The 18,306-nt window shown below is 39.6% G+C and overlaps 1 protein-coding gene across 1 annotated transcript in view; it reads right to left on the bottom strand.

The window, feature by feature from the left end:
• Positions 1–18,306, bottom strand: part of LOC122816340 (syntaxin-binding protein 4-like) — an 869,603-nt gene that overhangs the window by 318,292 nt on the left and 533,005 nt on the right. The gene's annotated exons all lie outside the window — the stretch shown is intronic.

Raw genomic sequence — 18,306 nt, 5'->3', positions numbered from 1 at the left:
TTGGTTTTATTTTGATACACTATAATGATAGTTAATTTGATGTGGACTTGAAAGAAAATATATATACCCTTAACTCCATGTAGATACTACTATTAGTTTCTTATGAGGGGCTTAGTGGGGATGTATTCATTAATACCTGGGGGGCTAGCCGCATTCAGTCTAATCTGGCATTTAATCTCTTTTTCCCCCAGAACAGCTTTAATATCACATCCCCTGGGAAGGGTTGGGAGGGTGGCTTAATGGCTAAGGTGTTTGCCTTACAAACACAAGTTGCAGGGTTTGAGTCTCACAAGGGATAATTGGCTAGGCTTAAAATGGCTTGCAAGGGCAGTTAGCTTAGTACTACGAACTATGAACTATTACTCTTGACCACTTCAAGAACAGCAAATCTGAATTAATCACAACCTTCACTGTCTTCCAAATGCCTGTACAGTGCATTGTTCTTGTCTTTCTTCTTAATACAATATAAGTGGTCATATATTCTATTTCGTAACCTTCTATCCATTTTTCCAACATAAAAACTAGGGCACGATGTACATTTCCCCAAGTATACTACATGTTGGGTCTGACAGTTTCCTCTTTTAAAAAATATTCTACTTTTAATATTATTGTCCAAACATATGTTTTCTGCCTGCAAAATGAATGAACATTGATTGCAGTGTCCACATTGTTTGGTCCCTGTCATACCCTTATTCACAAAGTCATGTCTATTATTAGTCCTAATTTCAATCATTCTTTTGAGATTCATCCCTGTTTTGTAAACAAAGGTAGGTCTATCTCCTATTTTCTCACAAATCCCTTCATCACTAGTGAGTATATTCCAATTTTTGTCTAGGATGTTCCTAACTTCCCCCACATGTTGTCCATATTCAAGTATACATGCCCTTTGATACCTATCCCCTGATGGTGTTTGATTAGGCTCATTATACGGCATAAATTCTCTTCCCAGGAGTGGTGGGTATTTGTTTCCCCATTCTTTAGTCACATATTCAGTGACATCCTTAACTATATGTCCTGGGTATCCCCTTTGGCTGAATAAATTGCCAATAAATTTCATTTCTTCTATCATATCTTCCCTTCTGGATGTCATTCTAGCTGCCCTTATACACTGCCCTTTCAAAATACTTTTTTTCTGTGTATAAGGGTGATTGCTTGAAAATTCCAAATAGGCACTACAAAATGTGTCTTTCCTATGTATCTTAGATTGAAATGTTTTTCCATCACTGAAAATGAATGTATCTAAGTAAGTAATTCCTATCCTACTGGTGTTGTATGTAAATTGCAAATAAGGGGTACTTCCATTGATATATTCCATAAATTGTTCCAAATTTTCCTCATTTCCTTTCCATAAAATGAACAAATCATCCAGATATCTCACATAACAAACTATTTGTTCCATCCATGGGGTATGTAAGATAAATTCCTCCTCCCAATCCAATAGTACCAAATTGGCATATATGGGGGCACAAGCCGCCCTCATAGCTACACCTGATATCTGTTTGTAGTACTCTCCTTCAAAAAAAATATAATTGTTGTCAAGTACTATATTAATAAATTCGGATAGGAGGTCAATCTTGTGTCATTCTAGATGGCTATGTTTGTTTAAACTGTTAATAAATCTGGTCACACCTTCAGGTCGTGGTATACATGAAAACAATTCCTTTATATCAATTGTTACAAACAACAGATTCATGTCCCATAAATCTTGTTTGAACTTCCCAAGAAATTCCCAGGAGTCCTTGATTAAATGCGGTATCTTGTAATAAATATGTTTTAACCATTGGTCTATAACCTTACCAAAAGGAAAGACCTTACTTCGACTTCCAGAGATGATGGGCCTAAATGGGGGGGTCGGTTATGTTTTTATGTACTTTGGGTATCCCCACGACGGTTGCTAAAATAGGATGTTCCACTTTCAAAAAATTGTACAAATCTTGATTGATACATTCATCCAATAAGAATTCCTCCAGATATAAATCAATCCTGTGTGCAATGTTGATTTGGTTTAAGGAAGATACCTGATATTGTTCAGATGTATTTAAAATATCAAATATTTTTTGTATGTAGATGTCCATATCATACAAAACTACTCCACCCCCCTTGTCAGGTGTAATAATTCTAATATTGTAAGTATCACAAAGTGTATTTAAGGCTTTATCATCTGCCGAACTCCAATTACTGTTAATTCTATCTTTCTGCACATAATTGTTTTCCTTGACTGTCATGCTGATAATCAGGAATTAACTTTTACTGACCTTGTAAAAATCTTTCTATTCCTCATTAATGGTGTTCTTGCATGAACATATTATAAAGCCTTCAAATGTATATGTAGGTAAGGACCAATAGGTCTGATTTGAATAATGTGTGTGTCATGTATCCAAATAATTCCAGTACAGGACAATAAAACTGAGATATTTTCATCTTTTATTTGATCCAACAGATGACACAGCTGAGATGTGGCAGGGTGGTGATAATCCTGAAAGGGGTGCGTCTGCTATGAAGTAATGGTTTGTCTGAGCCTGAGAAGGGATAAGGTGGTTTTTGTGATCCAGCAGGAACATTTCCAATGAGTCTGTATAAAGAAGGCTAAGGAGAAAGGGGCTGGAGGAGACGGACAATGTAGGCAAAAAGAGATGAGAACCACTGTAGAGACATAAAAGAGAGTTCTGATAACTGAACACTCAGTCACCAAGAGGCACAAGAGGTGAGACAGGTGAGACCAGGTTTCAGAAACCTGTCTCAGGTATTAGTGTCGGTAAGATATGGGAGGTATAGCAAAGGTGATCACTAAAGAGGGGATTGGATGCATGTTTTGATAAAGTGTGTAAACATGAAATAAAAATAAAATTGGTACCAGAAATGCACACCACTAACTTAGGATTAAATATTTAATTGAAACAAACAAAAATATTGAGCGCTTTCATCTCGTAACAAAAGTGACTTCATCAAAATACATTCACTATAAGGTCTAAAACATTTAAATACCCCAATCAATTAATGATGTAACAATCACATGGCTGAACAAACAATTAAAAATATCAAGTTTTAAAGCCACAAATCCAAGAATGGTTGCATTATTCATTAAAGTCATTCATTATATATATTATATAAAATGCATAAATTATTGTAGCAGCATTAAATGTGTAATCCACTAAACATAATAGCACCCAATACATTATATATCATCTGCTCTCTCATATAAAAAAGTGCAATAGATATAGAGTCATTTAAACCTGGACGGAACATGGCAGCCAACTTGTACTGTCACTCCGTTTCTTTCTTCTTTAGCCTATTCTTCCAGTTCCCACCTCTAGATTGTAATCTAATGACTTCTAGTATACCAAATGTAAAATTTATCAAAATTATGGCAAACCTGTGCATGTCTATATAATGCATTGTTATTTTTTTTTTTATTTTTAATATTGTTAAGGTGTTTGTATATCCTATTCTTCAAGGGGCGTTCAGTTTTGCCTACATAGAAAGGTAAACATGATATATATATATAGCCAAATATACCACTCTACTTGTCAAACAATTACCTTTCTGGAATATAACTTGGCTATGCAATTTATTGTTCAGAGTAACTGCCATTTCCTTATTGATGTACGGGCACTGACTACACATTCCACAAGGTTTTGTGCCTGAAAGTGATAACTGTGTTGGATCCATTTTACTTTCAAGCAATCTTTTAAAATTAGGCCCTGTACTATTTATAGATCTTGGTGTTATACCCCTTGTAATTCAAAATATCTTGATTTGTCCTGAAAATGTTCCAATTAGTCCGGAATGTTCCCTTGATCTCATCTGAAAGGTAATTGCATTGCAATGCACACTCGTTTTGGAGATAGTACGCAAGGCCAGGCAGGTGGTAAAGAGATGACAGGAGAGAGAGACAAAGAGGTGGAGAATGAATGAGAGGGTTGGCATTAGCCTTCCTGATTCACCACTTGTACTGACTTCCATCATGGTGAAGAAATGAAAGTATTAGGAAGTATAACTTCTGCTTGTGGCAATGGGCAAAGAAAAAAAGGCTTTGGACTGACAGGAGATGAGGGACACCTTGCAGAGCAACCAGCTTTACAGCAGTGACATACCCCATCTTAACCCCAAAAGGGCAGCAGTGACATACCCCATCTTAACCCAGAAGGAGCAGCAGTGACATACCCCATCTTAACCCCGAAGGGTCAGCAGTGCCTATTACTGTGTTGAAACATTACATCTCAATGATATTACCTTTAAACACATTTTGAAGGAGAAAGGGAGTGTCACAAAAGCAAAAGAGGGGCAAGGTATTCAAGCAATAACAAAATTTAAACCTAGACACAGAAGGTAGAAAAGAAACTCACAGTGATAACATGGGGTATGGATAGGGATTATTACTCTGTAATGCAACATGTCTGTGTAGGAGGGTGAGCTGCAAACAGTGCTGCAGGAAGGAAGGGTTATAGATGTGTTGATATCACAGAAACATGGGTCAGTGTCATGGCAGATGCAGGAACCTGAGGGTATGTTACAGTGGAATAACAGTGAAAGAAGAGATGATGGTATGTAATAGTCTACATAAAGAAGGGTAGCAGATTTGGGGTCGGAGACAAGGAAGAACACCAAGCCATGAATAGTGCAGGAACTAGGCAAGATATAAGACTTATGGAAAGAATAAAGGAGTGTTGCAGAAGGCACAGGGATTGGAATCTGCCTGGAGCAGACAGGAAGATTATAACACTGAAAAGGGATTGGAGGAGTCCTATCACGGTAGTATATCTCATGTAATAGAACTGCTTAATAAGAGCATTATTTTTATGGTATGTATAAGAAAAAAAAAATTTGGGTGGCCACAGTAGTGCAGCTGTTAGCATTGCTGCATCACACCAAGAGGTTCTCCAGTTCGAGCCTTGTCTGGGGTGCCTTCTGTGTGGAGTCTGCATGTCCTCCCTTTGGTCACATGGGTTTCCTCCCACATCCCAAAGACATGCTGTAGGTGGATTGAACACTAAATTGGCCCTAGGTGTGAGTGTGTGCCTTCTGTGGAAGGATGGGTGTCGGGCTGGCAACTCAACACTGTAAAACTCCACTGCCAATCATGAGCAGACAGGTGCTCTGCTACGGTGACCCCTAACAGGGAAAGAAGAAGAAGAACATACTATTAATATTTGTGTGTGTGTGTGTGTGTGTGTGTGTGTGTGTGTGTGTGTGTGTGTGTGTGTGTGTGTGTGTGTGTGTGTGTGTGTCTGTGTATGTGTGCTTGTCAGATTGATTCCGTATCCACAGTGCGATTTATTTAAAAAGTGGAATTTATGCAAATGAGGCAGAAGATTTAAACAATTTCCCAAGAGATAAGAATAGAATATGATTTGATACTTTAGTTGTAACTCTGGTCAGTGACAACATGTCAGATCTATTGTTTTTCATCACTACAATCAAATCAGACATAACAATAAATATGTCATACTGGCTGGTGCTGGACTACTTTATGCTTCCATTTTTAGCGATGTCAATAAGTGCCTTGCAATGCAGTTCCTATTTCTGCTTTTCTTCATCCTCTAATACACTTTTTATCAAAACAATCGTTGTATGCACCCACCTGATATGTTTGAAATAGCGTAGTACCGAAGATTGTTATGAGACATGGTGCATCTCTTACAGGTACTTTGGCTTATGTTGAAACCTTCTGTATGCATTCTCTTTGGAAGTACAAAACAAATTATACATTTTAGAATGTCTAGTGCTACAATGTTAATGCATGACATGAGAAACAGGAAAACTGCAATTAGTAGGTGGTGTGTCAAAGAAGAAAAATGCAGTATGTAACCAAGCAAAGTGTTGCAGAAACACATTTTCCACTGTTTAGATGTAGATATCAGTTTGTTAAATTATTGGAAAATCCACATTCAAGCTCACAATAGTATGTTAATAAATCAAAAAACACTTGAAGACTATAGTTTTGGATCTGAAATATAGCAGTTACTCTGGCAAAAAGATGAGAAGATTAGGATTATGAGGTTCAACAAGCTACTTCTTGTAGTCCAGTGTTTTAGTCCAACAGACTCCATCTGTCTATCATGTGGCTGTAAGATAGTGATACAGTGGGGAAGGCAGTTTCCTTTACTGAATGTAGCTGGTACCAAACAGGACATTACATCTGTCTAAATACACTATATTGATGGTGTTGATTGATGTGAAATATGCCAGCTAGTTAGTTAAGAAGGATAAATAGCTTGTAGAGTAAGACTGGTAGTAATTCTGGTTAGCATTAACTATATATTCTGCATTTACAAAGAAAAGGTGGTTGATGGATGAACAAAGACGTACATGAGCACTGCAAATACAGTTGCTTTAGTTTACTCATGTTAAATCAACTATAGCTTAGGAGTGGTGTTGTTTCTTTGCTCATAGTTGTGTGACAGCAGTTAGTATATATAAGTTAAGAGGCATATGAGCAGAACCATTACATCAGGAAGTGTCAGAGTGCAGCCCCCATGTAAAACATTAAGAAATATGCTGTGTTTGTGTGCATGATTGTGATGTTTGAATGGACATTGGTTATTGTGAATTAATTGAAAAGGAAAATAATTTAGTTTGTTTTTCTGATAAGTACTTGGGATCAACAGTTCAGAGTAATGGGGAATGTGGAAGAGAGGTGAAGAAGAGAGTACAGGTAGGGTGGAATGGGTGGAGAAGAGTGTCAGGAGTGATTTGTGACAGAAGGATACCAGTAAGAGTGAAAGGGAAGGTCTACAAGAGGGTAGTGAGACCAGCTATGTTATATGGGTTGGAGACAGTGGCATTGACAAAAAGGCAGGAGTTAGAGCTGGATGTAGCAGAGTTAAAGATGTTAAGATTTGCACTCGGTGTGACTAGGATGGATAGGATTAGGAATCAGTATATTAGAGGGTCAGCTCATGTTGGACAGTTTGGAGACAAAGCAAGAGAGACGAGATTGCATTGGTTTGGACATGCGCTGAGGAGGGATGATGGGTATATTGGGAAAAAGATGCTAAGGATGGAGCTGCCAGGTAAGAGGAAAAGAGGAAGGCCTAAGATGAGGTTTATGGACGTGGTGAGAGAGGACATGCAGGCGGTTGGTGTGACAGAGCAAGATGCAGAGGATAGGAAGAAATGGAAAGAGATGATCCACTGTGGCGACCCCTAACGGGAAAAGCCGAAAGATGATGATGTTTTTATGATTGTGTGTGATGGTCATATTTTTGGAGCTGATTGGTTATGAGATCAATTCAATTTTTTGTGATGTAGGGGATGTCAATGTTTAGTGACACTGGTATACAGAAATATGTATATATATATATATATATATATATATATATATATATATATATATATATATATACTAACATGTTCTACTTCTTTTTACTCTCATGTAATGTATTGTAATGTGGAGCTTTTCTCTCTGGGCCTCCGCTGAAAATGGACCTGTCCAGTCGGACTTTCCTGCTAAACAAATGTAAAATAAAAAAAAAAAATATATATATATATATATATATATATATATATATATATATAGAGAGAGAGAGAGAGAGACTGACACACATACACATAGATACACATAGAAACACATATATAGACACGCATACACACACAAACACAGAAGCACATATCGACACACAAACATATATATCTATATATTTATACATATATATCTATATATCTATATGTATCATTCATTCCCAGAATCAAGTGAGTACAATGTCATGGTGCAGTCGTCATTCGGGCAGCTGAGTGGGGAGTCACTGATTTGTCCTTTACCCCTCTGTTGGATGACATGAGTAACTGCATCACTACAGGGGCATCCTATGTTCTCCATGTAATATGTGAATGCTTCCACACACATTCCCATGAGAGCTAATATCACTGGCTTGTCAACACCAAGGCCATGTGTCCTGGTCTGGGAACCTGAAAGCATCCACTTACATGCGACCAATTGGGTGAGTAGGGATATCATCTCCCTCCACCTATACTAGGTGATCTGGCATAAGCCATTCACTCCCAAGCATCCCTGCTAGGCCATTCCATTGGCCAAGTCTCTAGTGAAACTTGGGTTGTTTGGGCCATGGTCAGGGCTTTATCCCCTATGCAATAGAACTGGGTTATGTTGATCTGTTGGCACTCGGCTTTTACATAGAAAAAAAGGCAATAAACAGAAAAAAAATAATTTATTTGTAAGCCAACTGATTTGTTTTAGTACACTGTCTTTTTATATAAGTAAATAAATATGCAAATTAAGTTACTGAACACTACTTTTTTAAAAGCACAGCATTTTTCCAAACACAAAGCAAAATTAAAACCACCACCATAAAGTACTTTGATGATAAATGGTCAATCAGGGATCATCTATACTGATCACAGTAATGTGAAGAACTAGGTCCTGGCAAATCTTTCTTGGTCATAAACTGCAGCAAAAAAATTTTTGTTTGCACCAGGTTCATTGAGCGCTATGTCGTAAAATTTACTTTTCTGCAGGTGATTACTGCCGAGTAGTGTGAAGGGAATGGGGAATTAGTTGTATTACTGAATGGGCTTAGTTATGCCAACTGGTTTAAGGTGAGAGTTTACAAATGCATTTTGCTGTGGGTACAAGTTAATTTATTGTATTATCAGCAATGCTGAATATTTTTCAATAAATGGTCCCGGTGCCAGTTGTTGGTGTCTTTATTGTCTTAGCTTAAAAGACAAGGAAGGCTTACCCATAAGCCTGCTTGTCTGCAAGCTGAGCAGGGTCAGAGTAGAGGTTCCAGCTATTTAAGGTGAGCACTGTGAGTTTCCCTCACATTCTTGTCAGCAGCTCACTGGATTACATCTTCCCTGCCCTTGGGCATGGTTTCCCAGGTGAGGGGGGTGCCTAGTGGCTTCCCCCCTCTTTTATTTATTTATTTTTATTTTATTTTATTTTACATTTTTTGACTGGGCTAGTCTAACTGGATATATGTCCATTTTTAGTAGAGGCCCGGGGAGATAAGCTCCAAAACAAACTGTTAACATAAAAAATTACAAAGAAATATAAAAAATGAAATCACAGTGCTCACCTTAAATAGCTGGAACCTCTACTCTGCCCCTGTTCAGCTTGCAGACAAGCAGGCTTATGTGTAAGCCTTCCTTGTCCTCTAAGCTAAGGCAGTTGCTTTTCAGTGGCCTGTTTATGTCAGCAGTGTATGTTTTTCAGTTTCAAGCCCTGGATAAGGCAAGTGGAGTTGGGAATGTGAGTCCACTGTAAGAATATAGATAAAGAGGTCCAGGGCAGCTTGTGGTGTGTACCCGGACCCACAAATATTGAGCCAGAATGGCCTTGGTTATTCTAACAGCTTAAGGTAAGAGTTTACAAATGTGTTTTGTTGTGGGTACAAATTAATTTATTGCACTATCAGTAATAGTGGATATTGTTCAATAAATGGTTGCAGTGCCAGTTGCTGGTGTCTTTATTGTCTCAGCTTAGAGGACAGATGTAATTACAATGAAGTAAATTTCCTGACAGTCACTTTCAGAGTTACTGGGGTCTGCACTTTTCTTCACTGTTGTATGACCATAGATTTGATAGATGCAAGCTTGCGGGGTGTGAGAGTAACATAAATTGCACTCAATGAACATTCATTTGACTCATCACGAATGCGAGGAAGTGTGCTTTTAGTGAGTTTAAGATTCTTTTTTAACGCCTTTATTAAATTATCACTTAAGACATTGGCAAGCATACATTAATGTAAAAGAAAAAAAATTAACATGTTTTAAGTTACATACATTATATATCACATATGTTCTTTTTTATAACAGTCATCAGTCCAACATTATATAAATTGCTGAGTTCTTGCCTTCCTTTAAACTTCACTCCTCCTGAACATTATTTTGCATGTATTGTTGCTATAGTTTCCATTTATTTCTATGTAATTTGCTCCTTCCTTTTTCAGAAGATCCCAGTTCCAGTTCTTTTATCTCCGTTACAATATTCAGTACTTCAAATACGGTTGGTTTAGACTTTGATTTTCATTTTCTAGTAATTGCTTTTTTAGCAGTCACCAGAATTCAACTTAACAAGCCCTTACTACGTCTAGACAATTCAGATCCTGTGTCCTTGCTCAAAAGAATCATTTCCTTAGTTACACCTACTTGCTCACCCAATATTTCTGATGGAGTGCTCTGTACGAAATTTTTTAAAGTCTTCCAAGTTATTACACTGCCAGAACATATGTTCCCACTTACCTCTTTCTTGCCCATTATGTCTCCAACACTTGCCATCTATCTGAGGAAAATACCTATGCAAGCAAAAATCCTAAAGCTTTGTGAGTTTAAGATTTGTAATAGTTATTTATACACTCATGTATTCCCTTCTCTTTGCCACCGTACACACCTCCTCCAGCTCTGTCTGCTCGTTTCTGATTAACATCTTAGGTGAAGCCCCATCCTTTGTTTATAGGAAGGCCAGTAACATTAGTTTTGTTGAATTTAAACCTAGACCATATGAGAGAAACACTAAAAGATGTGAAACTAATTATACATTTTGTACATTTACACAACAAGGTTTTTATTGCCCTTATTTAAAGAAAATCATTAAGACCAGTGCAGAGGGTGCCTGTAACATTACAAAAGTAATTTGCAGGGCACAGCGCAATGAATGTGATGCATTCTATGTGCGCAAGACTGTAAATAAACTCAAGCATAGGATTTCATGTCATCTGTCAGAAATCCGCTCTGGATGTAAAAATAATGCACTAGCCAAACACCTTGCTCTTCATAAAAGACACACAGGTTTTAAGTTCCAGATCCTGGATTGCATAGACATGGGTGATCTTGAAGGAAACATCCCGAATATTCTGGCGAAACATGAACTCATGTGGCAATTAAAGCTGAACTCTTTTAGGAAGCCTGGACTAAACTATTACTGTTCAATTAAAAGTGCACTGGAAGTTAAAAACTTGCCACCTTGTTTACATGACTAATTTTAATTTATTTTAATACTAATTTTATTTTATTTTTTATACCAGTTGGTTTTAAATACTATTTTAAATCAGTTGTAATTTTAGTGTATATTTTGTTTCCATCATCATACACTTTTTCTTATTATTTTTTCCTTTTCTGGTTTTTTTTTCCACTTTATTCAAAATGATGTGTAATAACAATACTAACTAATTATATAATTATATATATTTTTATAGATCGTTTTTAGGGTTCTTGTACACAGACCTGAAGAAGTCTAGAAGGATTAAAGCGATCTTTGTTAACAATAGGTTATGAAAATAGAATATGATTTTTACAATTGATTTTTTACATGCAAAGTGTATATGTATATATTTACATATATTTTTGATTGCCAAATGGACTAAGGTTGATATATTTCCAGCCATATAGTATATTGTCTTGGATAAAATCACAGACTTAATAATCTACTTAATAATCTGGTTAAATAAGAGGTACCACATCATTATAAATTTTATTTAAAGTACATAAGGGTTATATTATTATGAAATCTACTAAGTAGGGCAGGACCAGCTTGAATGTCACACTGATGGGGCAGGGATGTGAATTTAACATGTTTACCGATAACACTTTGTTTTACAGCACAATAAACCACTCCCTTGCCTGATAAACTACTGGAAAGCTGATAGATTTGCTTTGAGCTGCAGAATTGGAATCTATTTCAAACTGACAGGTACACTTTTTGCAACTTAATTTGCACTGTGCTGTATTTATACACTTGCCTATTATTTATAGTGGTGCTGTATTATTTCTGTCTCTTGTTGTCTCCACTGTGTTTCTCCCACCCACCTTCCCTGTTCTTGTGTTGGTGTTAATCTTGGTGGCTTTCAAACTGCCCGCCCCTCTTGTAAGTTTGTATTTGAATACTCCTTCTGGGCCTATCTCATTTGCTCACTCAATTGAGTGCAGTGAGATCATATTCTGATTTCAGGCACTCCTACTGTGTACAAAGAGAGCATTTGAGAAGGCCAACTCCTGTAGCCTCTTAATCCTGCTGTGTTCCCTCCCTCAAAAAAAAAAAAAAAAAAAATATATATATATATATATATATATATATATATATATATATATATATATATTTATATATATATATATTCAGCTGCTCTTACTGTAACTGTCTTAGTTGCTGTTCTGCGTGCTGTTACTTACTCTGCACTTATTACTGCTTGTTAGTAGCCTTCTAATTTAATGCCTTCTGCACTTGTTTTTTAGTCATTTGTTAATTTAATTGCATTTAATTAAACTGTAGTTGCCGTAATATTGATACACATGTGCTAGCTTGCACTGCATTTGAATTGCATTTACTGCTGTTTTAGCTGCTTTTATGTAAAAAAAAATAAAAAATTCTTAGCTTGTTTCCTGCCTTTCCTGTAACTTGTCTAGTCCAGATACAGACTTGTTGTATCCAGGACTGTTTGTATGCTCCTGAGCCCCCCAAGCCTTTCTGTGTTGGAGGGAAGCCTTCTAGCTTATCAGTGGGAGTGGTAGGCACTAGGTAGCCTATCTACCACAGGTGGAGAGGTTTCTGGCCCAGAAATTATAGTTTATTGGCCGTTTGGGAAGCTTTTCCATCTTTCAACCTTATGACTCAAAAGCCTGTGTTTGTGCTTGTTTCCTGCCTTTCCTGTTACTAGTCTAGTCCAGGTACATATTTGCTGTATCCAGGACACTTTGTAAGCTTCTGAGATCCCCAAGCCTTTCTGTATTGGAGGGAAGCCTTCTAGCTTATCAGTGGGAGTGGTAAGCATCAGGTAGCCTATCTACCACGGGAAGAGTGGATTTTGGCCCATAAATTGTAGTTTATTGGCTGTTTAGGCAGTTTTCCATCCCTTTCAACTTGCTGGCTTAAAAGCCTGCGTTTGCGCTTGTTCCCCACCTTTCCTGTAACTAGTCTAGTCCAGGCAAAGATTTGCTGTATCCAGGACTCTTTGTAAGCTTCTGAACCCCCCAAGCTTTTCTGTGTTGGAGGGAAGCCTTCTAGCTTATCAGTGGGAGCGGTAAGCATTAGGTAGCCTATCTACCACAAGAGGAGTGGTTCCTGGCCAGAAATTGTAGCTACTGGCCGTTTGGGCAGTTTTTCCCCATCTCTTTCAACTTTCTGGTTTAAAAGCCACACGCACTGTTTCCCACCTTTCTTGTTACTAGCCTAGTCCAGATACAGAGTTGTTGTATCCAGGACTGTTGGTAAGCTTCTGAGCCCCGCAAGCCTTTCTGTGTTGAAAGGAAGCCTTCTAGCTTATCAGTGGGAGTGGTAAGCACTAGGTAGCCTATCTACCACAAGAGGAGTGGTTCTGGCCCAGAAATTGTAGTTTATTGGTCGTTTGGTTAGTTTTTTCCATCTCTCTCAACTTTCTGGTTTTAAAGCCCATGTTTGCGCTTGATCCCCACCTTTCCCGTAACTAGTCTAGTCCAGGTACAGATTTGCTGTATCCAGGACTGTTTGTAAGCTTCTGAGCCCCCCAAGCCTTTGTGTTGGAGTGCAGCCTTCTAGCTTATCAGTGGGAGTGGTAAGTACTCGGTAGCCTGTCTACCACAAGAGGAGTGGTTCTTGGCCCAGGAATTGTAGTTTATTGTTCATTCGGGAAGTTGTCCATCTCTTTCAACTTTCTGGTTTAAAAGACCACATCTGTGCTTGTTTCCCATCTTTCCTGTAACTAACCTAATGGAAAGCACTAAAAAGCCTTAAACTGATACAAGCCTTCTAGCTTAAAAGAGAGACTTTGGAGTGATTGAGTATCAGTTTTCTGTATTTTCTTGCTGTACTTAACTGTTTTCCACCTAAACGCTGCTTTTTCCAGCACTTATTGCAATTTAAAAGCTTGTTTTTTCTCATATTGTACTTATTTGACTGCCTGCACTTTTAAAATATTTTTTGTTTAAATAAATAACTGTTGTAGGCTACACACTAAAGTGTGATAGCATTTTCTGATCACTTGTAGTCGTTTAAAGCTGTTTTAAGTGTACATTTTACTGTTTTTGCCTCATCTTTAAAAAAAAAAATTCTTGTTTCCCGCCTTTCTAAGCTAGTATAGTCCAGTTTTCAGGCTAGTGCTGAACTCAGGGCTGTGTTACACGTTTCTGAGTTGCCCATACCTTACTTGGATAGAGGGAAGTTTCTCTGTTCACCTGTGAGAGAGGGGAACTTTGAGCGGCCATTTGCCCCTGGAGGAGTGGTTCCAGCCCAGAAGTTAGTAGTTTAAAAACCACGTTTGCACGGTTTTGTGCGCCGGGCAGCACTGGTTAGCTAGGGTTAAATTATTCCCAGCTCCACTACGTATCCTATTCAGTTTTTCACTTGAAACTAGTCTAACTCTCAACCTAAGCACTCAAAAAGCATCCTACAATCCAGCACTTGCTCAGACCTAATAGCAAGCACTAATATACCCCGACACTTGAATGCCCAGCAGGGCAAGGCTTTTTATCCAGCCCTCACCAACCAAGTGACTAAGCAGCTCACCCTACTATTCAGGCATGACCAAAGGGCAACTTCAGGTGTACTCTGCAGTCCAGCTGGTGAATCTGGGTATCCTGAGGCAATGTTACAACTGCCTCATGTACACAGACAGCCCTCTCCTCCTACCACAAAACACTAACATATGCGAGAGATGCAATTATACAGACAAACTGGAGGCTAAGGTCCTTCTACCCAAGACTGGAACAGACAGTCATGAGGAGAAGGCTAACACTTGCACCACACCTCCAGCCTCACATAGACCTACTAAACCAGCACTGGCAAAAAATACACATAAATACACAAAATCATACTCGGAGGCCCTAAATAAAAACCTGCAAAAGCATCAGATAGCTCCAAAGCAGACACCCACAAAACCTGCACCTCCTGTCACAAACCAGACAACACATAAAACACAAAATCAATGTACTGCACAATCATAGCCCTTAAGGCGAAATAACATACCTAACACACTAGTAATAGGTGACTCAATAGTCAGGCACACTGACGCCCCACTCACTAGGCTGGACAAGGAGAAGGTTACTGTTAGCTGCCTATCGGGAGCCAGAATCCGCCACATAACACAAGCACTCAGGTCACTCCAGAACAAGTACAAATATGACTCTGTCATTGTTCATGTTGGTGTGAATGACCTGAAATGTACCTCCCTGGACTACATGAAAAGAGACATGGAAGAGCTCTCTGATCATGTAGCCCAGGAGGGTATGACCCTGACCCTGAGTAGCATCCTGCCCTCACCAAGAATGATACCTCAGTATAAAGAAAAAATGATCAATTTCAACAATTGGCTAAGCTTCTGGTGTCATTCAAAGGGGATCCAGTGTCTGTCAGCCTGGGATGACATGCTCGACAAGCTGCGTTCCTTCGCAAGAGACAGCTTGCACCTGTCACCCCTTGACTTTCGAATACTGGCCAAGGCTCTTGCTGCCCCCATAGTGCCTTTTTTAGGCAAGGCTCAAAATTCAAACCCACCACCGTAAACAGCACAAGTAAAAAAATGACGGTTATGCTACTCAACGCCAGGAGTTTAAATCTCAAAATACATGCGCTCGAAGCACTCCTAAGTATGGAGAACGTCGACATCTGTGCAGTAACTGAAAACTGGTTCAAGGCTCCAGAGAGCACTCCAGCACTACTGGGCTACAACTCATACCACACATTTTGGCCACAGAACATGGACCGAAACACAAAAGGAGGGGGTGTATCCATATTCATCAAGGATACTCACACCTCCAGGTTAGTGGCACAGCATGATACCTCTGAGATCATCCATGTGCAACTAACATCGGGCAAATCTGCAATGCAAATTGTGGCCTGCTACAGATCACCCTCCATGACCCAGGACCACCACTTTGCCTTTCTGGAGACACTGGAAAACATGAAGGTCCTACCGAACAACCTGATATTGGGCAATTTCAATTACCCTACCATTAACTGGGAAAACTACTTGAATACAAACTCCCAGGCTCAGCACTTCCTGGAATTTATCAACTCAAACGTCCTGGATCAGCTGGTAAACTCCCCTACCAGAGGCCACAACATATTGGACCTGGTCAACACCAACATGGGCAACAGGTGCTCCGTACCAGAGGTCAACCCGTCACTGGTTAGATCAGACCATAAACTAATCACCCTGGATGTCCACACCCCACCACCACCTCCAACCAAGGAAACCACAGTGAAAAACTTTTCTAAAGCAAACTTCACCTTACTTAAGGCAGAGGTGGTAAGTTTCACAGCCCCCACGCTAAAGGATAACACTGCCCAAGATGCAGAATCCTTTACAATTGCACTCTATGAGCACCTTCAAGGATGCATGGATCGTGCCATCCCTAGCAAGACCAAGACTCCCTCTCCTAAGAGAAGGAAACCAGTCTGGTGGACCCCTGCCATAAACAGGTTATACAACAGAAGGAGGAAACTAGTTCAGAAAAAAAGCAAATCCCAAGAAGGAAAGACATCCCTGATCAGTATCAGTAAGAAACTAAGGTCCCTCATAAAATCATCCAAGGCTAACTTTGAAAGTAAAATAGCCAAGGATTCGAAAGATAACCACAAAGCCTTCTTTAGCTATGTCAAGAATCTAAGTGGCAACTTGCAGATATGCTCTGAGCTAGTGCAAAATAGCACAAAATATACTGAACCTACTGATATTGCCAACATCCTGGCAGATAGATTCAGTGCAAACTTCACCTCCCTCTCACCTTCAAAAGGGCCCACAACAATACTGGAAAAGTGTAGTTCCCCGGAAATCACAGAAGCACAGGTGAAAACAGCCCTTTCAAAAGCCAAAAATACAGCATAAATGGGGCCAGATGGTGTCCCAGGCTGCATCTTGCACGAACTACAGAACGAACTAACCCCCCACCTAAACACGCTGTTCAACCTTAGCCTCTGCACAGGCTACATGCCCAAAGAATGGTGCACAGCAACGGTTATTCCGCTCCACAAAGGAGGGGCCACAACTGACCCTGGTAACTATCGCCCCATAAGTCTGACTAGCCTGGTCTGCAAGGCTATGGAGTGCATCATCATGGAACTCATTAACAAAGACATTGGGAACCTCCAAACACTTGACCTGACCCAGTTCAGCTTTGTTTAGGGCAGATCATGCCTACTAAACCTGGTTGACTTCTTAGAGACAGTCAACAAGGCCATAGATGAGGGGAAGGTGGTTCACACAGCCTACCTTGATCTCGCCAAGGCGTTCAACACCATTCCTCACTCAGGTATTATAGAAAAACTCACCAGCATGAACATAAACCCCTATGTCACAAGATGGGTTGCCAACTGGCTTACAGGCAGAACTCACACAGTAAGAATAGCGGGCTCCAGGTCCAACTCTAAACCAGTCACAAGTGGTGTCCTGCAAGGCTCGATTCTGGGACCCCTACTGTTCGGCATATATTTCTCAGAAGTACAGGCAAATACAGGAGGACTATGGCTAACCAAGTACGCTGATGACTGCAAACTGGGAGCCATAACTGACTCTCCGGCTGACACGGACATCCTTAAAAAACACCTTACTGAGACAGACACCTGGTGTCAGAGTCATGGCCTCAAGCTAAATGTCAAAAAATGCATAGTCATCCCATTTGGGAAAAACAAAACACCCACGAATTACCACATAGGTGGCAGCCCCCTTAATACAGAAGAGGTAATAAGAGATCTGGAGACCCAGGTAGAAAGTAATCTCTCCTTTGACAATCATATTGCCAAAGTAGTTAGGAAATCCTTCTGTGGCCCATCTAATTACTAAGGGGTTTGCATCTAGAAATAAAGAGGTTATAGTGCTCCTCTACTTGTCACTTATCAGACCCATCATAGAGTACAATGCCCCATTTGGGATGTACCTCACAAGACACTTCCAACAGCTGGAAAGACCACAAAAGCACCTCACCAAGAGGATTACTGGCCTCAAACATATGTCCTATGCAGCCCGACTGAAAAAACTCCAGCTGTACTCAGTGGCATATTGCTTACTCAGAGGTGATCTCTGCTTGACTTACAAAGCCATGTCCAACTCAGAACTGCTGGACATGCTCCAACTAAAGAAATCCAAGTCGCTGTGAGCCACGTGCTCTAGTGAGCTAAACCTCACCACAACAATAAATAGAACATCCTGGAGGGATAGATTCCTGTCACAGAGACTCCCCATGCTTTGAAACAAAATTCCTAACTACATTATGTAGAGCCACTCACTAACACTCTTCAAGAGAAGCCTTGACGAGTGGATGGGTAACAGAAAATACACCCCTGGGATCACTTCATTGGCTCTGCTTGACAGAGGCTCAGTTAATTAATCAATGGGGCGGCGAAAGCCGACACACTCTGACTAGGCTTAAAAATGCCCTTGG

Source organism: Protopterus annectens, chromosome 12.part0 (genome assembly GCF_019279795.1).
Source record: "Protopterus annectens isolate FY-2018-M chromosome 12.part0, PAN1.0, whole genome shotgun sequence".
Lineage (NCBI taxonomy): Eukaryota > Metazoa > Chordata > Ceratodontiformes > Protopteridae > Protopterus > Protopterus annectens.
The sequence above is the reverse complement of the archived record's forward strand: the minus strand, read 5'-3'. Positions and strand labels throughout refer to the sequence as shown.